This window comes from Anabrus simplex, chromosome 2 (genome assembly GCF_040414725.1).
Source record: "Anabrus simplex isolate iqAnaSimp1 chromosome 2, ASM4041472v1, whole genome shotgun sequence".
Taxonomy (NCBI): domain Eukaryota; kingdom Metazoa; phylum Arthropoda; class Insecta; order Orthoptera; family Tettigoniidae; genus Anabrus; species Anabrus simplex.
The window spans coordinates 637,683,074-637,706,549 of record NC_090266.1 but is presented as its reverse complement, the minus strand read 5'-3'; the positions used below and the strand labels follow the sequence as shown (position 1 = coordinate 637,706,549).

Below are 23,476 nucleotides of genomic sequence, written 5' to 3'. Positions count from 1 at the left end.
TTGGAGTCTAAAACCTATAAAATCATAAGCTATCTTCATTACTACTCAAAGAGCAATCAATCTGCCATACCCGAGTGTACTGTAAATTATATATTGAAAAAATGAATAGTTTTAGAGATCTTTTAAATTCCCAGCACCATTTATTAGAAAGACCTTCCAGAGTGGCCCCATTTGTTCTTGAAATCTGGAAGCAAACCACAAAAAATAATTCCAAGACAGGTGAAAACTTGTTATGCTGATGGTAGCAGTACATGAAAAAAAGACATATACGCAGGTCGAGTCATACGTCATGGCAACTATTTTTTTTCCTCACGAACAGGAGACAACACGGAAAATCTAAGATATGCATTTGGAAACGTACGGTATTTACTTGCGTATGATGCCACTAGATGGTGTATGTAAACAACAGTGTGGGTGTAAGCATGCCCCCAAGTTCAGTGTCACAAAATGGAAGTCAACAAGCAGGAGCAACGATCGTACATTAAAATATCAGTTCTCCACGGCAGAAATGAACGCCAATGCCATGCAGAGCTGCGGGAAGCATTAGGTGTGCATGCCATACCCTACAGAACAGTGGTGAGGTGGGTGGAGACATTCAAACGCGGTAGAGTATCAACTGCCGATTAGCTTCGTCCAGGCCGTCGTGTCCATGGACAAAGATGTACCACTAGCAACGCACAATGGAAACCTTGGGTGATTATTTTGAAGGTCTGTAACTAGTGAAGACCTGTCCTTTGTACGTAGTCTTGTGCATTTGCTGTCTATACCATAATAAAATGTTTACCAATGGCCTGTGTTCCGTCACTTTCCTACGAGAATCTCCTGAAGTCAGAATTTGTCTTCAGGCACTATGCATAAGTACATGCCCTACATGCATATCTTAGATTTTCCGCGTTGTCTCCTCTTTGCGAGAAAAAAAAAAAATAGTTGCCATGACTTACGACTCGAGCCTGTTTGGTAAATAATATAAATTTTATTCAATATCACATGTGAATTGCCCACATAATTGACTTAAATTATAAAACTGCGGTATATTCCTAAGACCACCATAGTCGAACAAGAAACCATTAGAGTTTGTTCAGAAGCTACGTTTTGTTTTCATTACAAAAGTTATTATCTCTGCAACAAAAGCTGGCAACACCCAGTGATGTCAGAGGAGGAGTTGGGGTAGTGCGCATTTACAGTGGAAAGTTCCACTAGATTAAACAAGGATACTTTGGTGTAAGTGAGATAGAAGACAGAGAAAAGTCTACCAGAAACCCCTCAATTCGTGTTGGACCCATCCAGATAAGTTACGAACGTATACCTCTCACCCAATGAAAATTCGCCCTTGCTATATTTTTGAAAAAAGTGGGACATAATATTCAGCTCATCTGTGACATCTAACAATAATTAACAAAGATTTCATAGGAGCAGAGTACTAGATACTACCAGAAAAATTTACGACCAAGAAATTAGGCAAATTAAATGACAGATAATTTACTATGCACAACTGCATGAGATAAAACCAGGTGTGGATAGTTACTGCCACATCGCAGCAATGGGAGGGAGTGCGCGTAACTAAACAGTACAACCCAAGCTGTCATTATTATGTCAAATTGGACAATCGATTCTTCAATCACAACGTATAAATTGAAAGGCAAGGACTTTACGTAATTAAAGAGGATGGACAATTAATTGCCATAAAATTTATTATAATAGAACGACGCTCCAGGAACCGGGAATTCTCATCTGTTAAGATAATATCTTTCCGCCAGAATGCAAGCAAGCTAGGAGCGTGCCCACTCTTCGCAAATCAGTCGTATCTAGAATTACCATCAGGAAGAATGTGAATTAAAATCGCTCCATAAAGTGAATAAGTACAGTACAATAGAACACATTTTACAAGTCTAAATATGGGACTAAGTCCTAATGTGCTGCTTTTAAGACAGTATCGTCTATGTTAGATCAGTGAATTAAGCGATATAAAGTTAATTTTGTGGAACAGAAAGTAATTATGTCAACTGGAGATTTTATATCTTATAACAACCATTTCATAATTGCATTACAGTCTTTGTTACATTCAGTAGTAGCAACAGACATTCCTACAGGCAAGGAACAATTCTAGTTCAAAGAACACTTTCCATTCCATATTTGTCAGAGACCAGCTAAGGGTTGGTTGTAGTAAACATTTACTGTACCATTCTAAGTGGTTATTTGAAAGACAGTCGGGAGTTGTATTTTCAGGGACAGGTGAACGCCCTAGGAACAAACACTGCAGGGGGATACTTTGTCGAGATACAAGGGAAGGCTCAGAACAGCAGAATCTGTATGTGTGTGGATAAAGCCGACATCTGACACAAATAACTATCACCAACAGAAATAATTTGCGACACAACATAGGATAGTGAATGAGAATAAAAGTATGTAAATACTCCAACATAAATGCGTAATATTACAGTGTAAACGTGTGTTAAGTGTAAGAAATCAAGAGTTGCAACCGTATGTTAGATATAAATTTAGTGTAAGCAATGATTGGATACCTCCAGAAAATGGAAAAGTGTAATCTTCCAAAAATGATGTTCTAAATTCACCCATGATGGAAGCCCGATGACTATGGGCTGAAGATAGCTGCGAACATGTGAGTACATCATAAAATTTTATAGAATCAAAGACATATCTTAGCTGCCAATATACTTTTATTTACGTGAGTTGGTACTGATAGAGCCGATTGCAGAAATGATGACTAGTTTTAAGCCTTAGGCATCGTCTACCTAAACAACGTCTAAATCAAGCATGATCTTCCATTGCATAAACATTGTTCAGTCGATTTTTAACTAGACATGGCTTAAAGTTTCAATTTTGGTTTGAAAATGGAGACAGAAGTATCTTTCATGCAACTCTTTGCTTGTCGCAACCAATGAAATTCGTCGGTACGCGTGCCGAACGCCAGTCAGCTGTGTCTTCTTACACATTACGCAAATATGGCTGAGCATGACTCGCCCACAAATAAGAAAATCGCTTTAATTGGAAATTAAATCTCACAATATTATCTACACTAAAGCGACACTCCACCATACGGGGAAGTGTAACTTTGATATAGCGTTGTTACAGTGAGTGTAATCTACTCATAAATACGGTAGCTTCGACGAAGGGAAGATGAAGCAACAGTAATGTGTAACCGAGTGTACTGTACGGGCCATATAGATGTAGCTTGCATTCTGGAGATCGTAGGTTCGAAACGCATTATCTGCAGCCGTGAGAATTGTTTTCCGTAGTTTCCCTATTTTTACACCAGGCAAATACTAGGGCTGTTATTATGGCTACGGCTCTTCTTCCCCAATACTCTTTAAACAATAATCACCGCCACTTGCCTTTTCCTATCTGACAGTTGCCGAAAACTTATACGATTATATATATATATATATATATAAACCCCATACAACCTATTTGTTAGTTTTCACTATTATGTGTGTTTACTTAGCAGTAAATGTAAGTAAATCCCTCTCGGTTGATGTATATCACAGCAATCTGTCGATCGGGACAAGTAATTCTGGTATGATCCATATGTAGTTGAAATGACCTGTAATTCCGTAGAAATTACCCCATGTATATAATAAAATATATCGGTTGCCAAGAATTGTATTCAAGTTGACAGTTACCGGACTGTTACTTTGTCAGTCTCAAGAAGCAAATCTCGAAAAGCGAAACCTTATTTTAAGATCTATTTCCCCGTGCATGTCAAATGAATTGCTGCGATTTAGCAGCGGGCGACTAACCTTTCTTCCCGGAATCGTCTCAACACGATAATACAAATCACATATTTCATGGTGCATAACCTCTTATTGTAATTCACTCTTCTCATTCGAGGTTAAACAGTGCTCTCGGCAGTGTTTAAACATGACCAGTTGAACATCGGTTTTAGACAGTGTCTAAGTGATAAATAACGTCTCTACAATGCGGCAGCCATACTTAGGCACTGTTTAACCGTAAACATCGTCTAAATACCATTTCAGCAATCGGCCCATAATGTTTAGTTATTGTGTAGTATGTACAGGAGCGCAGTCAAATTATTTAGGGATATTTTGTTGTTGTTGTTGTATATGCATGTATATAATTATTATTATTAGTATGTTTTCAGTTCAGGTTATCAACGTATTTTTTGACGATCATGTAAGATTTAATTTTGGTCTAATGTGGTGCCGTAGGCACATATTTTATAATTTGGTGGAGTGGAGAACTATTGAATTAATTTTCATGATTAATTAAATTGTGATATATTTTGAAGTAACCAGCAAATTGAGTCAGGATTGAGTAATATATAATTTGATATGAATCATATGAATCAACTAGGAATTTTAATGATCTACAGTCATGATGACAGGAATGTTATTTTAGGCATTTTTTTTTTTTTTTTTACATTTCTTAGAAGCAATCTGAAATAAACAATTGGGATAATATAAAAGCTGTACAGTGGGAATTATTTTATTGTTGTAAAATACAATGTTTGGTGACATTATAGGGTCAAGTATTTTAATGAGGTCCAGATTATGGAATATAGTGTAATAGGTGAAAGTCTTCTAATTGAAAGATAGCGGAATTTAAAATAAGGCCAGCAGTGAAGCTGACAATGATTTAATACTGGCATTGTGGAGCCGAGGAAATAAACGTTGTTAAACATGAAGATATTTTATTAATGAACCAGTTAAGTGAACTGAGGAATGGTAAGGACCTGATGATGAAACAGAAGACCAAGAGTGACGCAACATCGTTGATAGATAAAAAAATATATGATTAAACTAGTTAAGATTGTCATAATAGTGTGTACCAAAGTTAGGAAATACCCAACTGATTTATTAAGATTGTGTTAAGGATAGGATGTCATGATGTTGTTTTATTATTTTTTTAAAAATGCTACTTGTTTGGGGCGTTGACCCTTGGGGATCTTTTGCCCCTACTGGCACTATATTGTATGAACCTGCGTGTAACTGGAATGGCGGTAGTGTGCAATGTTGTGTGTGAGGAAAGGAAGATTAAGGACATCACAAACACGCAGTCCCCAGGCCAGGGATATTAATCATCACAATTAAAAACCCCTGACCCAGCCGGGAATTGAACCCGGGGTCGCCAGGTGACAGGCGGACAGGTTGCCCCCTACACCGCGGGGCCGGACTTGTTTTATTATTGCCACTGTTAATAATTTCACCAGTAATGTTTACCTACAGGTTTGACAGATTTTCAATAATTTTTTTCTTTATTCAGTACATAATTGAATCTTACATTTTGCCAGGATGAGGAGCCACGAGATTGACATATTTATAGTCGTGGTTAATGGTGATTTTGGTAATTGATACTATATTGGACAATAAAATCAGCCAACCGTCATAATTCATTTTATATAACCTGATATTTAATTTTTTGTACAGTTTCGTGTGGTTATAACTTATAATACCAATATAATGGTCCGTTATTGGACATTATAAATTTTCTAGCTAACTCATTCTTGGTTGCCTGCGTTTCGCCCTCGTGTGCTAAGTTAGGCTCATCAGTTGGGACTTAACACACCACCCAAGACGCAAGGCTAGTGCATACCGTGGAGGCCACTGCATAGGCTACTTGAAGCCACCAGCAGTGCCAATGCACTATGAGAGCTATCTCTCATTTCCAAAAATTGATGCCTGCCTGGCATCAAATAATGTAGATGTTGATCTCCATAGGGAACCTAAAATATTTGTCCTGAATGAGCCAGACAGGCATCAATTTTTGGAAATGAGACATAGCTCTCATAGTGCATTGGCACTGCTGGTGGCTTCAAGTAGCCTATGCAGTGGCCTCCACGGTATGCACTAGCCTTGCGTCTTGGGTGGTGTGCTAAGTCCCAACTGACGAGCCTAACTTAGGACACGAGGGCGAAACGCAGGCAACCAAGAATGAGTTAGCTGGAAAATTTATAATGTCCAATAACGGACCATTATATTGATATTATAATTTATTTTTTTTGCTAGTGGCTTTACGTCGCACCGACACAGATAGGTCTTATGGCGACGATGGGATAGGAAAGGCCTAGGAGTTGGAAGGAAGCGGCCGTGGCCTTAATTAAAGTACAGCCCCAGATTTTGCCTGGTGTGAAAATGGGAAACCACGGAAAACCATTTCAGGGCTGCCGATAGTGGGATTCGAACCTACTATCTCCCGGATGAAAGCTCACAGCCGCGCGCGTCTATGCGCACGGCCGACTCGCCCGGTGGTATTATAAATTTGCTCATTCAGGACAAATATTTTAGGTTCCCTATGGGAATCAACATCTACATCATGGTGATAACTTGCTTGTCTCTAGTTGTGAATAGATTAGTGATACGATGTCATTATTTTTCAGCAGTGTGATTCTTACTTGACTTTAGCTAATAGGCTATTCATTTGACTGTGACTCCGTTTGTAAATATTAGTTTATTTCCTTCGCAAGTTTTCTTAAGTGGGAGAGTTATCATCCCAAGTTCATGTAGAATAAGATTAGGACTCGCATAAGATACAATGAAATGTTTTAGATTCAGTGCTGTAACCCTAGCAACAACAACAACGACGACGACGACGGAAAAATTATGTGAATTACTGAACTAGAATTTTGTTCAGGCAGTTCAGAAACCTCTAGCAAGTAAATAACTGTAAATTGTAATTTCCTTTGTATAACGGATTTTTGTTTATTTTCACACAGTGATGTAAAGATTGTTATCTTTTTTCTTTTTGGAAAATCGTAATGGTTGTCTTGAAAAATGTGGTTAAATGATCTAGGTGATAATGAAAGGTAATTATCAAGGGAGTAATGACTCCATTATCCTAGAATGTTCTGAGTAACAAAATTTATTATACACATTGGTAACAATGGAGGTTGACATCAGTGGACATTTTATTATTATTGTTACTGTGTTTTTGTGGATCGCAGAGAGGTGAAAGAAGGTGCTGGTGGAAATGGGTCTATCTACTATATCAAAGATTAAGTTAAAACTTTAACACAGGTTATATTTCTTTTCCAATCACAAACTTAACAAATTTTTCACTTAGTGAAGTAACAGGATTACAGGTACAAATAGCAGTTTAATTCAAAAAGAAAACCCATGGGTTGAAGATTACAATTACTGAGCTTCCAGCTCCAATTTTACCATTCGCAAAGGTTGTGTTAGTCAGATAAGGAGAGATATCTCCCAATACACAGTGTTCACGAGCACTTGGCTCCAACAGTAACAATTTACGGCCTTCCAAAGGCACCCGTCAATATTACAGTAAATTAGCGATCACAGACAAGAGCTTAAATGCTCTCCAACATTAAACAAGGACACTGTGCTCCCAATTTCTTACAGCCCACTAGAGGCAACATTACACCAAAAATCTTACAAATTTCTCGCCTCTAGCCCCAACCTACAATTTACAAATTTTTACACAGGGGTATCTATTACCCAAATTACTGGGCCTTCGTAGAAAGAAGAACAGGTTAAATTACTGGCCAGAACACAAAATGTATGGAAGCGTACCCTTGCGCTCCTAGAAAGATAAGTATAACACCCTAATTGGGCTCTCGGCCTGATGATGCAGAGGCTAATCCCAAGCTACTGACGTGACTAAAATGATGGTTAATTTAACGCATTACAGAAAAGTTATAAAATCGTAGTCACCTCAAAATAAATTGAAGGGGAACTCGAGAGGGTAGCACACTCTCTATCCCCGATATACAGTTAAAGTCTTTATGAAATTTTACATTAGCCGAAAGAAGTTTTACATTTTAGAAAACAGTAGGTTATATAGTTAGAAATTTGAACCTTCCCCTGGTGTAAGTCTGCGGAGGTAGCTACAGAGAGATTATGAGTGGTGGCCATTACCTTGGCTGATGAACTGCCTGGCAAAGAATGAGGCGTCCCACCTCCTCCTGTCTTAACACACACACTCTCTCAGAAATTCGGCGATCAAATGACAAGGTCGCCTGAAAAGCCTCAGCTTATATACCCGAGGGGATGGTTTGAGAGGGTTCTGGACTAAAACCGGACAAACCATCTCTTTTTTATTGGTTAAGTCAGAAACCTACAAGAAGCCAGGAATTGGCTGAGAAATAATTACAGAAAATTATTATTGGCCACATTCAAATACTGGCGGGATACGAAGGAAATCTTGCGAACCTTGAAATATCAAAATAAATGAACTTTAATTTAGATGAAAAAACATAAGAACACAAAACTTCTTTAAATCACTAATTCTTTTACCTTGCACCAGAGTGCATTACCTCAGTTTTTAGTAGTGACATCTATGGAAAAAAGTTTAAACTTCCTTAAGTAAACAAACACAAAACAAATAAATCCAGTCAGTTTAGGAAACTTCACAATAACACAATTACTCCATAATTCAATGGTGACATCTTCTGGTCAATATCCCAACTTCATGCTGTAGCTGTTTCACATTTTGTTAGAGAGATAGCGTTCCTTAAGGCGCTTCTTTTAAATGAGTGGAGTTGAGGTGTACCTCCCGGTACAATTATTATTATTATTTGTTGCATCACCATTGTATAGTTTATCTGTTCATTAGTAATGTTTGATAAATGGTAATAATGTCCGACTCGTTGGCTGAACGGTCAGCGTACTGGCCTTCGGTTCAGAGGGTCCCGGGTTCGATTCCCGGCCGGGTTGGGGATTTTAACCTTAATTGGTTAATTTCAATGGCACGGGGACTGGGTGTATGTGTTGTCTTCATCATCATTTCATCCTCATCACGACGTGCAGGTCGCCTTCGAGAGGCTCTTTTCTATCGCTGCGGCGCATACTGTTCGCACGGCAAGAAAAAAAAGTATAGCCATATCAAAACAACAACCAACTGTTGGCAGCACTGTCGTTCCTCTCGGCGCTCCCTCTCAGCGCTACTAATGCGACAGTGAAGTGGCGTGCACCACCTGGCGGTGGCTCGTGTTACTAAACCTTGAGTAAGGCTTACTATAGCTTCGCCATCTTTTTATTTAGTAAATAGTTATTCCTGGTTAGATAATCCCTATATGCATCCACAATCAACGACTGGGACCGATCACCAACGAGAAGAGTCTCAAAAACCGCGGTGAGTATATTTTTTCTTTAGGGAGCAGCCGAGACAAGAATGGACCTGAATTGATCATTAAAGCTCCACGAGGGTGCAATAAATACTGGTTTATATATATATATATCGCAATCAGACTGGATAGATCAGACCATTGCAGCGCTACAAGGGGACCCCTTGAGCCATTTATTGTTCAATGCGCTGACCCAGGATTTCCCTACAAAAATCAAAGAGGGAGCACAAAATGTAAGGATATACATACATGCGGATGATATGGCACTAGCCACTGATAAAATAAAAGATTTGCAAAACGGAATGGAGCTTGTCACACAATGGGCGAATGACAACGAGCTAAGGATGAATCTAAAGAAGACAGAATTAATAATGTTATGTGCTTTACGTCCCACTAACTGGTTTTTTAAAGGTCTTCGGAGACGCCGAGGTGCCGGAATTTAGTCCCGCAGGAGTTCTTTTACGTGCCAGTAAATCTACCGATACGGGGCTGTCGTATTTGAGCACCTTCAAATACCACGGGACTGAACCAGGACCGAACCTGCCAAGTTGGGATTAGAAGGCCAGCGCCTTAACCGTCTGAACCACTCAGCCCGGCAAAGACAGAATTGATGGTATTCAGGAGAGGAGGACACTTATTGAAAGGGGACTACATTGTATGGGGGGGGGGGGAAATACATTAACACCGAAAAACCAGTTCACATATCTAGGTATCACACTACAAGTCTCCGGGACGACCTTCTCAGAGATTAGCTGCTGCACTTAGGGCCGGTTCTACCATTTGCTGCTAAAGTGGCTGGCAGCTGCCCGGGAGGTAAACTACCTGGAGGTGTAAATCAGCTGGTACTTCGGCTTGCGTTCAACCACCTCCGCGCAAGTGCTAGGTAGCTACCCGGAGCTAGACACCGATATACGAAGTTGGCTAGACTGATTTTCAGCGACTTCTCGCTTTCGAGTGTGGTGCTATCTATCGTCAGATTATGAAACTTATTTAGATTGTCTTATTTACCTGTGCTTGCGTCTGCTGATTATCTCCACAAAGCCTAATAAGGGGAGTCTTAAAAAGTTATGGACAACGATTTATGTCAAGCTTTCGTGATTTTAATCTATGATCTTCAATATCAATACCTAATTGGGACTAAAATCTCGAGATTACATTTTCTTACACCAGTTATAACCAGTCATGTAAGGCAGCGTTTTTGAAAAGTATTCTTGTACTGTAGTAGATTGGTCAAGTCGCTCGCTCCTAATAGAAGGTACGCAGGTTTTCATCGTATTTCTAATTTACATTTTAAAATGTATTTTCGTTCCCTGCCGTTGTTCTTAACTCTCTTTTACGCACTTCCATATACGTATATACACACCTTTTTTTCCGGACTTATTGCCTTTGAGCATTCTATCTGCAGGCTTCTGTGAATTGATTAAGTATCTCCACGATGCTCTATTTGCAACTAGTTCTGTGACCTCGTTTAGTTCCACATGCTTCCATTAATTGATAATGCATTTCATTCTAATGTTTAACTTTATGAAGATAAAGTTGGAAGTTACTGTAAATGTAAAGAACTAATCGGGATAAATATCCATTCATTGGAAGAGGAATTCGGGAATGGAATAGTTTCCAATTTCGTCGAAATAATTTCCACGAAGATTATGTAAACAACTAATAGGGAATCTGCTACCTGGGCGACAGTCCTATATGCTATTAATCATAACATCACTTTCTATAAGTAGCACACATATAAAGCAATTTCCTAATAGACATAATATTGTGATTCAATATTTCAATGAAATATATTATTAACAAAAGAACCTATGAAAAGAGGCATACAGATTAACACAACGCTAATAATGGAAATTAAAAAAGATTCGTCATAATAAAAACTCGAACCTGCATGCCTCGTATTACGAAATGAGCGTGTTAGCCATTACGCTACGAGAACGTTTGAGGTAGATAGGATACATACATTAAGTTATACCTCGTGTCTGAAAACTGACAAAGGAGAAAATTAAAGCTCATTTGAAATGATTTCCAAATAGATTTTGATTTCATATCTTTTTAAAGTTTCTTTACGAAAGCTTGACATATAAAATGTCCTCCCTAAGCTACCGATGCGAGAGGCTGGTGTGACCGTTGTACCTCAAGGGAAGCATTAATGTTCAAGATCCTGCAATACAATATTGGCCACTGTTACACTATCATGCTTTTTTCAGTATACTAAGCTAATTTAAGTTGTATGTCACCAGAAATACAGCTAATAATGTTCAACTCTCAAAACCTGCCCGGCAGGTAAAGTCTTATCGGGGCCTCGAAGTGGCCGATAAATTACACGCCGGGTAACTACGATTTATGCTGCCGATAGTGCTACCTGGGGGTGGTCGAACGGAAATATCCTTTTACGCGGAGGGCAAGTTACGCGCTACTTTACCAGTAGGTGGTAGAACCAGCCCTTAGAAGCATAAGTGAAATCAAACATCTGCAAGGAATGTCACTGGAGACGGCCATGAAACTTTTCCAAGTCAAAGTGCTACCAACGCTCACATACGGATTAGAAGTAATATGGGAGTACCTATCATGTAAACAGCTACAAGAACTGGAAAGCATGAAACCGAGATACCTTAAGAGGGTCCTAGGGGTATCTAAATTCACCCGATCCCAGTACGTATATATTTTAGCACTACAAATGCCTCTACAGCAAACTCCGGCATACGAGGTGATGCGAGAACTACGAGAGAATAGGGACTCGATGGAGGAAAGCTTTTACAGTACAGACGCACTGATAAATAAGGATTGGATGAAAGAGGAATATGAGGTGAGACATTTGGTGACACGCTTTGCAACACACGGCTTTCATCACCGTATCTGTGCCAAGAAATTCTATCACCGGACCAGCCAGGAGTGTGCATGTGTATTGTGCAATGAACAGTGTGATACATATCACGTAATGAAGTGCAAGAAGAGAACAGTCTCTCTGAATCAATTTTGCTCTGAACACTGTTCTCCTTGAGGGAATTGTAATTTACTTGATGTAATATGCAAATTTTGCACATTGAGCGCAATAAAATCTATTATATATATATATATATATATTGTGTCAACAGCCACGAAGGTGGCTGATGTTTATCTGATAACCTCTGTCAATGTTATATCTGTACTACTACATGTATTTGCAATTTTTGAGGCCAGTATTGGGAAGAAAGAAGCTGTAGTCATTGCAGTAACCCAGCATTTTTCAGGAGTGACAGAAGGAAACCATGGAAAACCACTTGGAGGACGCCTGAGATTTGGATTCAAACCAAATTCCTTAAAACCTGAATCCGAGTAAACTGTGTTTCAGTCTCGTAAAGCTACGCCATCTCCGTACAGGCAGTGAAGGCATTTCAAGGACTGAAGGCAAAGGCTTTTCACTATTCACATTCTCGGCACAAAGTGTAATAGACGGGTTAGCTCAGGCCGGGTCAACTTTGTCCCAAGGAATTACCCTGGTATTCATTTGTGGTGTAGGCTGAGTGAGCCTCTGGGTCATGTACATCTGCTAAAGTTGAAATATTGTTTCTAGAACCCACATCCTTCCGGGTGAGCTAAGCAAGCTTTTATCGCCTCAGCTAGGCAGCTGTCTCTTCAGTATCACAAACTTTTTTTTTTTTTAATTTGCGGAAGACATCAAAACGGACATCAGAACCATTGACCAAGTAGTTACTATTCAATTCCCAACAACATGGAAGCAAATTAACTGCAGTATTAAATTTTAAACATTGTAGTCTACAATAATGGCGACTTGCGTAAATATAACACATTTGAGTTAAATTAAAACCTCCCATACTGGGCAAGTTGGCTATGCCGCCAGCTTCCAGCACTCTCATTGTTGCGCCTACTCCTCCCGTCCCAACTTACTCTCCGCCTAAGCAAGCACACAGATACAACACACACAGCAACGGGCATACGTTTAACAGACCCCCTCGAATGGCTAATGTCTCCAGTCAACGCTCATCCAACATAAGAGGTAAGCTCTCTTAGACTCCCATTTTGAACACCCTATTTTCAAGGCCCGAGTACATCTTTTTCCTTTTTTCAGATTCCAGTTCACGCACTTGGCATCTTATTTTTTCCGTTTCGATCTTTAATTCCCAGTAAAAATGAAGCGGCTTCAGGCGTAATCAATTCCTGTTTGATGTATTACTACTCCATGTCTGCTACAATATGTGATTTTTCTTGCCCGTCTCATGTATCTATACAAGAGTGTGATTTAATTATTTCTTCAATCAAAATAATATAATCATCATTTTTGTCATGATGAACATTCTCATTAACTGACTGGCAGCTATGAGTTTGATTATTACACTGCCAGCTCTGTGTTGTACCTTATGTTTTTAACCTCTGGCAACACGATTACGTGTTTTTCTCACTTAGCCATGATGAACACTTATATATTTTCACTCTTGATTTATGTATAGGTCTTATGGCGATTTGAACATTCTGATTGATTGACTGGTAGCAATGATACCCTAATGATTTTAATCATTTCACTACAAGCTCTGTATTGTACTTTGTTTTTATCCTCTGTTTCAACACGATTGTGTTTTTCTCTTAGCCATGTTGTAATATTTTATGTTTTTTCACACTAGTTTTAAGCCTATTTCATTTTCTAAATGTAAATGTTGTTTCTCAGGGTACCATATATTTTAAGGACACTAGGTTCGGGGCCCTGACCTAACTTTAGGCTAAGATTTATTTTCGGCTGATGATGCTTAAGACAGTTAAGCGAAACATGTCTCGTCTTACAAGGCCTGTTGTAATGTTTATTTCCTAAATATAAGGAAACTTAAGTATTGGAAAGGTGGTGTTAACTATTATTCTTATTTTAATGTTCATAATATGTCCAATATGATCTACAATGAGATTTATTACTTGTTATGCGGTTAGGGCCGCACAGCTGTGAGCCTGCATTTGGGAGATCGTGGGTTCAAGCCCCACTGTCGGCAGCCCTGAAGATGGTTTTCCATGGTTTCCCATTTTCACACCAGGCAAATGCTGGGGCTGTATCTTAATGAAGGCCATGGCCCTTCCTTCCCACTCCTAGCCCTTTCCTCTCCCATCGTCGCCATATGACCTATCTGGGTAGGTGCGACGTTAAGCCAACTGTAAAAAAAAATGTAGTTCAATGCACCATGGGTAGTGCTCTCGCTCTATGATGGTCACTGTATTTCTAAACATCCACCTCTTCAGTACCAACCTTCTCCATACTATTTCATGTAAGACAACACACACATTCCATAGTAGCTAGAGTACACTCATTCTGTTATTATGGTAACTAAGTAAGTTTTATTTACTTTATTTTTGCTGGCCATTTGATGTTTCACTAACACATACAGGCTTTCGGAGAAGATATGAGAAAGGGCTACGATTTGGAAAGTAATGGCTGTGGCCTTAATTAAGTTATAACCAGTCATTTCATTTTTGTGAGAATGTAATGACACAGAAAAAATTCTTGGAGTTCCTGGCAGTGGAGCTGAAATCTACCACCTCTTGAATCATCAATCACCACTGATCTGCATTTGGCTGTCACCCAGGTGGCAGATTCCCCATAAATTATTTACCTAGTCTTTTCTTACCTGTAAATGATTTTAAAGAACTTGGGAATTTATCAAACATCTCCCTTGGTAACTAATTCCAATCCCTAATTCTCTTCTTAAAATCAAATATCTGTCCCCATCTGTCTCCTTGAATTCCAATTTTATCTGCATATTGTGATTTTTATCACATTTAAAAACTGCATTCAAGCTTTCAGTTACATGACACATTTCATTTAGCCAATCATCACTCATTTATTAACACCTAAAGATACCATGTGGAAATCAAGGATTTTAAATCAGGATATTTAAAGCACAATAGGAATGAAACATTTACAAATTATGTCAGAAACAAAAATATACTACCAGTCTCACAAGTGAAGCAGTTTCATCAGATACTACTAAACATTTGAACCAACATGATGTAATAAGAAGAATTAAAATTCAAAACAATGATATTACAAAAAACTTTTAATACTATGTGAATATTGATATCATGGTTAAAGCAACAGACACTCCAATTCTGTGCAGAATCTAAACCACAATATCCTCCCCACTATCTTTCATACACACACATAGCATTCACAACCTTACCCCCCTCACCAGCCTTACAAGTTTAGAACAGTGTAACTTACTTCAAACTTTCTGAAACTGAATCACAAGCAAAAATTTGCTTCTCTGTACATATGAACATTCTGGTGTCTTCTTCTGTAGGAGTTACTATACTTGGTAAAGAATGTATCCTCACCCACAAACCGTGATTCCAAAATTACGAGGCTATAAACATCATTGAAGACAGCTTTTTTTTTATACCCTACTGTTGGCAGCCCTGAAGATGGTTTTCGATTTTCACAATAGGCAATCCCATGGTCTCCATAAGAACTATCTGTGTAGGTGCAACGTAAAACAAATTGAAAAAAAAAAAAAAAACTGCAACAATGGGATAGCAAAGGGCTAGGAGCAGTAAGGAAGCGACTGTGGCCTTAATTAAGATACAACCCCATCATTTGCCAAGTGTGAAAATTCGAAACCACAGAAGACCATCTTCAGGACCACCAGAAGTGGGGTTCCAACCCACCATCTCCCGAGTACAAGCTGAGAGTTACGCGACCCAAACACCACAGACAATCGCTCAGTTAGTATCTAAATGAATCGATGTGCATGTAGGCCTACATGAGGAAGAGAGAACTCTTCCTGTGTTTACAGGCTCAATTAAAACAATGACTATGATTTTTGCTTAAAGGGGCCGAATATGGACGTCATCAACCTCTCGTCCGACTCGCTGGTTGAGCGGTCAGCATACTGGCCTTCAGTTCAAAGGGTCCTGGTTCGATTCCTGGCCGGGTCGGAGATTTTAACCTTCATTGGTTAATTTCAATGATCAGATCAAAAATTTCAATGACCCGGGGGCTGGGTGTTTGTGCTGTCCCCAACATCCCTGCAACTCATACACCACAATAACACGCAGTTACCCACACATGGCAGATGCCGCCCACCCTCATCGGAGGGTCTGCCTTACAAGGGCTGCACCCGGCTAGAAATAGCCACACGAAATTATTATCATCAACCCCTCAATAGTAACAGAACATCTGCTTAGCAGACTGAAACAACAGAGCTGATGCTGCTGTTGGTGGCGTACTGGTTGTCATACATCATCACGGATTAATATTATCTGATGTTTTGTCATCCTACCTACAGGCTTTGTCAAGGGTAACAGCATCTGGATAAAGATATGGTATGGTCATACGTGCGAATAGGGCCATAACCAGATTTACCATGACTTGATTCTACAGGTGATGGTTACAGAAGGGGAAAATTACTAGCAAATGATAAACTATGTGCCTACTGTAAACTAACCGTCTATTCAGTAACGACAGTTAACTTTTTAACAATTTTCAGTAGTCGTGGAAGTTGTTACTACACGAGATATTCAATGTAATTTGCATAGAGACACAATTTTCTAGTGCAACATTTCTTGTGGGGTGCTGGAACTAATTTTTATATGATTACTTTCTTTTGCTTTTAGATCTATGGTTCATGGTGTGGGTTACTGTAGTCACGTCCTAGTTCGTGAGGAGATAAAGGCTAAGTCAGGAATGAAGTCGATGGATGAAGCTGTACACATAAACCGGCTTCGGTGGTGGGGTCATGTGAGGCGAATGGAGGAAGATAGGTTACCTAGAATAATGGACTCTGTTACAGAGGGTAAGAGAAGTAGAGAGAGACCAAGATGACAATGGTTAGACTCAGTTTGTAATGATTCAAAGACAAGAGGTATAGAACTAAATGAGGCCACAACACTAGTTGCAAATCGAGGATTGTGACATCATTTAGGAAATTCACAGAGGCTTGCAGACTGAACGCTGAAAGGCATAACAGTCTATAATGTATGTATGTATGTATGTATGTATGTTTTAGAGCTAGTCATTACTTCTTTAATCTTACAGTGAATCCAGTATACACATAGACTAAACAGTCTCAATTTAAGCAAGTTGGCTGCACAGGATAGGCCATGCAGCTGTATGCTTGTGTACAGGAGATGGACAGTTCAACCCAAACCATTAGAGTAGCCATGGAGATTGTTTTGCAATTTCACACCAAGCAAATGCTGGATAGTACCATAACTTAGTCCACGGTCGCTTCCTTCCCAGTCCCCGCTATTTCCCATCTTGGCGTTGCCAAAAATGTCCCCGAATTGGTGCAACGTTAAACTACTTGAAAAAAATTATACAATGCTTCCCATGGGACGCTGATGAGAATACACTGAAGGTAGAGCAAGATGTCATTACTTTTTCTTTTCAAAAAGGGCCAACTGATCAGAATTGAAGCCAAATTAAGACTATTCCGTTTCATTTTCTAATTTATGAATCACATCCAGGTTGATCCTGGAATAGCACATATTAAAAACCGATAAAACGGAATATGTATTAAATTAATAATTTAACAACTAACTAGCTCAGATTGAATGTTTTAATCATGTACTAAAGTCAATAAACAAATTTCATTCTTGAATCAACGGAAAATAATTCTCTCCGTTTGAATGAAGTGCAAAAAAATCAATCCTATTCCGTTTTTAAACCTTCCAAATGAGTGCAACCGCTTAACAAAAAGAAACATCTCATGAGCATAGGAGGACAAGTACAGTATAACACACAGACAGGGAGAACAGTGCCTTTACCGCAAACGAGCGTTAGAATGCACCTTCATGATTGAGTCTCCACGTCACAAGTGTCGAAACAGTTACAAGTGATGAACTACATGATAATGTAAAATATCACTTGAACAGTTTGAGTTGTATCGATATTTTCCTCTCAGTGCAAATACTCCAATTAGCGCTTAATTCGTAAGAAATTAGACTGATGGCTACAGCAAACAAAACAAAAAAATAGAGTGGTAAATTTAGTTACTTAACCAGTTACAACGAATTCACTCTACGCCTTCATCTACTCGAGAGAAAAAAAGCAGATTTCATAGAACTGACTGCGAACTCAAAATTACGAAAAAAAGAAGAAAAATGTCCGAAGCATGAAATTGGAAGAGACAAAATCTACTAACAGTAAGTAGCCATGCAAAAACGAAGGAAAGATAACTAAATCAATTCCCAACCTGTTTATGAATAATCCACCGGCTGCGCACGTGTTCACACAAAATCAACAAAAACAAGCAAGTACAGTACTCCAAGTCTCGACTCGAACAAGCTCAAAGAGAATCGTAATGTTGATATACACATAATCAAAGAACATGCACATAATGACATTTGTCAAGCAGCTTATCGAAAAGTGAATAATTCTTTTTTCTTATCGATAGCCAACGCCCTATTGAAGTCCATGCAGAGCTCCTACTTCTCCTTCTACTTGATCGTTATTGGACTCCGCATAAAAAACCTCCGTCCAGCTACTGACCCTCTTTGAAGAATTCAATGCTTAAATCGAAGGACTTACGGAATAAATTGTTCAATTAGGGAAAGGACATAACCAGTACAGCAGTGGCGTATCCTGGAATCTCCACTGAGGCATGCAACTAGTAACCATGCAGTTAACAAAACGTATTGAGTAAATTTCAAATCAATTCAACCTAATTACATGCAGGTGAACTCGAGCCAAACAGTTTTACTGTAAGTTTCTGGATTGAACGTGCGTACACAATTCTTGTTTTCTGTTTATAAATTTACGAGGGTCCGCCTCTGTGATGTAGTAGTTAGTGTAATTAGCTGCCACCCCCGGAGGCCCGAGTTCGCTTCCCGGCTCTGCCACGAGATTTGAAAAGTGGTACGAGGGCTGGAACGGGGTCCACTCAGCCTCGGGAGGTCAACTGAGTAGAGGTGGGTTCGATTCCCACCTCAGCCATCCTCGAAGTGGTTTTCCGTGGTTTCCCACTTCTCCTCCAGGCAAATGCCGGGATGGTACCTAACTTGAGGCCACGGCCGCTTACTTCCTTCTTCCTTGTCTATCCCTTCCAATCGTCCCATCCCCCGCAAGGCCCCTGTTCAGCATAGCAGGTGAGGCAGCTTGGGCGAGGTACTGGTCATCCTCCCCAGTTGTATCCCCGACCCAGAGTCTGAAGCTCCAGGACACTGCCCTTGAGGCGGTAGAGGAAGGATCCCTCGCTGAGTCCGAGGGAAAAGCCAACCCTGGAGGGTAAGCAGATTAAGAAGAAGAAGAAGAAATTTACGAGGGAAGGTAGAGGTCTCTCGGCTTTAACTATTTGAATCTTTTCTTCAAACGAACGGCCAGTAAATGGCTTTTCAAACTGATTTACAATTATATCCGTTTTAGACTCATCCATCGTTAATACCACATGTGCGCAAAATATAATAAAACACCGAAAACGACGAATAGCACAGGAACAGCACACACAGAATGAACTCACTAATCAGCAAAACACACAATGAATTAACTCACTAGTAGACCACAACTCAAGCACGGGAGGTAAGTCACCCCAATTGCATTGGTCAGTTTCGTCACGTTGAGTTCTCGCTGGAGGGTAATCTGTGTGTCCCGTTCGCTGTAAACATGTCGACTTTCTCCAAGTTGCTAACAGACGGCAGAGGGTAGCACGGGTATGGGGTGACAAATTCTGACCAAGTTTCAATTGCAGCGACATCGTTCGGAGGATTTCAGAACTACGTCTGCCACTGAATGCAATTTTAAGATTGAATGCCTTACATCCTTAACTCCTCATTTGCTGTCTCTTTTTTCCGAGAGTGGAGTAAACGGCGAGACTACACCAGCACCACACGTAATCAAGCAACGGAACTAGTACAGTTGCGCGGACGTTTTGAACTTCTGAGAGATGAAATCGTTAATATTTGACCTGAAACAACCTAAAATCGTAAATCAGACAGTTCTTTGTGTTATCATAACGCATGCAATGAATGCATTGCATTCAAGGAGAATACGCCCCTGCAGTACAGTCTGATCTATATGGCTGTCTACATACCTAGTAAAAAATCAACTTAGGATCATAATGCACGGAGATACAGGGTACTACGTTTTTATTCGTAATTGCACTCCGCATAAATAGCCTCCATCCAGCCACTGACCCCCTTGGATTAATACAATGCTTAAATGAAAGGACTTACGGAATAAATGTTCAATTAGGGAAAACACATAACCAGTAAAGTCGGATATACAATCTGTGACAATAAAGTTCGGTGAATGAAGTCAGAACGGTCGATCGGGCAACACTGGCGACACACATCGCTGCCTGCGTAGCAGCAGGTTTTAACCAGGTGCCCCCAACGTTGTTCATTTGTGCATCGAGTGTGTGCCGTGTAAGACCTGTTTGACACAGTGCGTGTTTACAGTAGTGCGTTGGTTCTGAACGACGAACAGGAACATGGACAACCAAAAGATCAATGTACAGAACCTTACTACAATAAGAAAGATCATTACAAACACTCATCAGAATTACTCTACTTTCATCCCATTCTATAGAGATGGATCAAAACACAGAGAATCTCCAGGTGTTGGGGAAAATTTTTATTCACCATATTTACAAGTAGCAAAGCAATTTTTCTTACCACGCCAAGTATTATCGCATAGTGCGGAGACTTTTGCTATAAGGCAAGCATTATTATTCATAAAATATTCAAGGATAAAATGAGCAATTATTTGTACGGATCTGCTTCCCTTTCTTCTTTACTTCATGTTGAAAACACTACTAATTGGTATATTCATAACATTTGAAAAATACGTTACGATTAAGAAATTAACAATGCCAAAGAAGTAATATTGATAGAAAATACGGGCAAGGTACAAGCTGATGAACTTGCCAATGAAGCTGCTAATGGATTTAGCTTAGCATATCATTTAACAGTTCCTTATTTAGATTTATGGGGAGAAGTTGTGGAACAATTATGGAAGCTCTGCTTTGATCCATCTGTATATAATGGGACGAAAGTAGAGTAATTCTGAAGAGCGTTTGTAATTATTTTTCTTATTGTAGTAAGGTTCTTTCAGAACGGCTAGTTACAATTTCCGGCTTGTAAATACTCGCTTGAAGGGAGTACAGTTATTTCAACTTTAAAGTAGTTTGGATAGTATTATTTCTGAGGGCACCATACTGTTTATAAGCCCAAAGGAGTGCCGGGTATTTTTCTACATAAATGGTCTTTTTTCATAATATTCATATAACAAATGTAGTTTTGGAATAATGGGTTCTTGAGTGCTTGACATTTTTATAGTTAATATTAAGTAGCAACAATATCCTTCTAATTTTTAGAGGCAGGTTATGACGTTTCAGATAAGACTGGATTATTTGGAGAAGATGGCATAGCCCCAATAATTATTTGGATAATTTTTATCTGTAAAGAATCTAATTTCTTTTTAGTAGACTCCGCAGCGGTGTCTAGGCAACTACTGCTATAATCAAAAACAGACCTAATGACATTCTTATACAACAATAATAGATTAAGAGGATAAGTACCCCAGTTTCTTTTCGATAACGGTTCAATATAGGTACTATATTTTAGATTAACTTTTAAACAAAGATGATCTACTTGGTGTCTCCATTATAATTTAGTATCTAATAAGATTCCTAAATATTTAGTTGAATTCTGAACTGGGATCTCAGTCCTGCCGTATCGCAATGGAGATTTGTCATAATTACCTTTGTTAGTGAAAACGACTGCAAATGATTTCTTGCATTCAGTTTCCAAAAAACTAAATATGTGCTCTGTCTAATGCCTGTATTAATACATGACGTGATTTATCCACTGATTTAAGTGTAACATAGATTACTATATCATCAGCGAATTGAATTATCTTGACAGATTTGGTGACTAAATATTCTAACAGGGCGGTATATAATAAATATATAATAGGGCTTAAAATATCTCCCTGTGGCAATCCATGAGATACGAATCTTTGTTCTGGAATGTTATTACTATTTTTATGCAAACCTTACACTTGGCAAATAAGACTTTAAGAGAGTAATAAACTGAAATTGGACCTTCGATGTTAATAATTCGTTAAACAGTATGTTTAAATCTACATTATCATATGCTCCTTTTATGTCTAGAATGGCTGTTATTACTGTCTCTGACCGCGCTTTCGCAAGCAGAATATCAGTAATGAGAATGTTAATATCATCGGACACACTTCTTCCCTTAACAAAAGCAAATTGATATTCTTTGAATAAGATTATAATATTCGAGATACAATAGGGGTCGTTGTAATAAAATTCGTTGAATTGTTTTCGTTATACAAGAGCTTAAACAGATGCCTCTATTATTTGAGAGGATCCTGATAGTTTTTACCTTTCTACGAATGTGGATAATTATAAATTCATTCCATGAAGGCGGAATGAATTGATATTCATGGATGTCATTAAGTTTCCCAATAATGGAATGTTTGGCTTTCTGAGGCAGGGCTTGTAACATGTAGCATGAAATGTTGTCTGGAACAGGGTAAGAATTATTTCTAGAATTCAATGCTAAATTTAATTCACTCACGGTTTTGGGAATAAATAATGTGGAAAACCTGTACGAAAAATGGATAAACTGCATTGGAAGGAGGGTTCGAAGAAATCCGGTGTGGTGCTTCGATAAAATTGAAGTAATACAGGGCTGTTGTAACAGTAAAAATGTTTGAGCCTATCAGATTATTACGCATATTCCTGATTGCTGCCCAAATTTCTCTTGTAGGTGTTTATTTATTTGGGGATGATACGTACTGTTTCCAGGAATTTCTGCGTTTTTCATTAAAGATACTTAACATTTTACACTTATAGCTTTATGATTTTAGTAGTGGTCAACGTCCCCTCTCTTTTGTAATTTTTAAAAGCTTGTTTTCTATTCCTAACTAGAGTATCGCACTCGTTATCCAACCAATGAATTTTGTTTTCCCTGGGTTTTATAATTTTTTGTTCAATGGGATGTTACCTGTTTAGATGCATCTGTATCACCTGTATTACACCCTCATATGCAAGTGTATCCTTTTTTGAAATAGAAATTCCTTCAATGATAAATTGTTGGAAAAGTCATAATCTAATGGTCAATTATTTCTTACTGCCTGAACTAACCTTGATTGATTACAACATGTTCTGTTCATATCGATGATAATAGGAAAATGGTCACTTTGGCACGTATCAGTAGTGACCCTCCATGCTAATTTATGCATAATATCTACGGTATACACAATTAAATCAACTGCACGTTTTTAACGTTAGAGGCAGTAAGCCTTGTCGGTGACCCATCATTGAGTAAAGACAGATTACGATGAAAAAAATTCTTTCCGATATTATTACCCTTCGGACAACATACTTCACTACTCCATATAATGTTGTGGGCGTTATAATCTCCATCTATTTGAGCTAATTGAGGAAATTGGACAAAAAGGAATCCCATTGT

The 23,476-nt window shown here is 38.8% G+C and overlaps 1 protein-coding gene across 5 annotated transcripts in view; it reads right to left on the bottom strand.

Moving 5' to 3' along the window:
- Positions 1–18,354, bottom strand: part of LOC136862981 (spermidine synthase) — a 281,341-nt gene extending 262,987 nt beyond the window's left edge. Inside the window, exon 1 of one of the 5 annotated variants that reach the window (XR_010859107.2) lies at positions 18,232–18,324. The gene's annotated coding sequence lies outside the window, so the exon portion shown is untranslated. Of the gene's footprint in view, positions 1–18,037; positions 18,093–18,231 lie in introns of those variants that run through there. The other 4 variants (XM_067139285.2, XM_068225830.1, XM_067139284.2 and 1 more) reach the window with 4 other exon arrangements.
- Between the last annotated feature and the right edge of the window lie 5,122 nt (positions 18,355–23,476).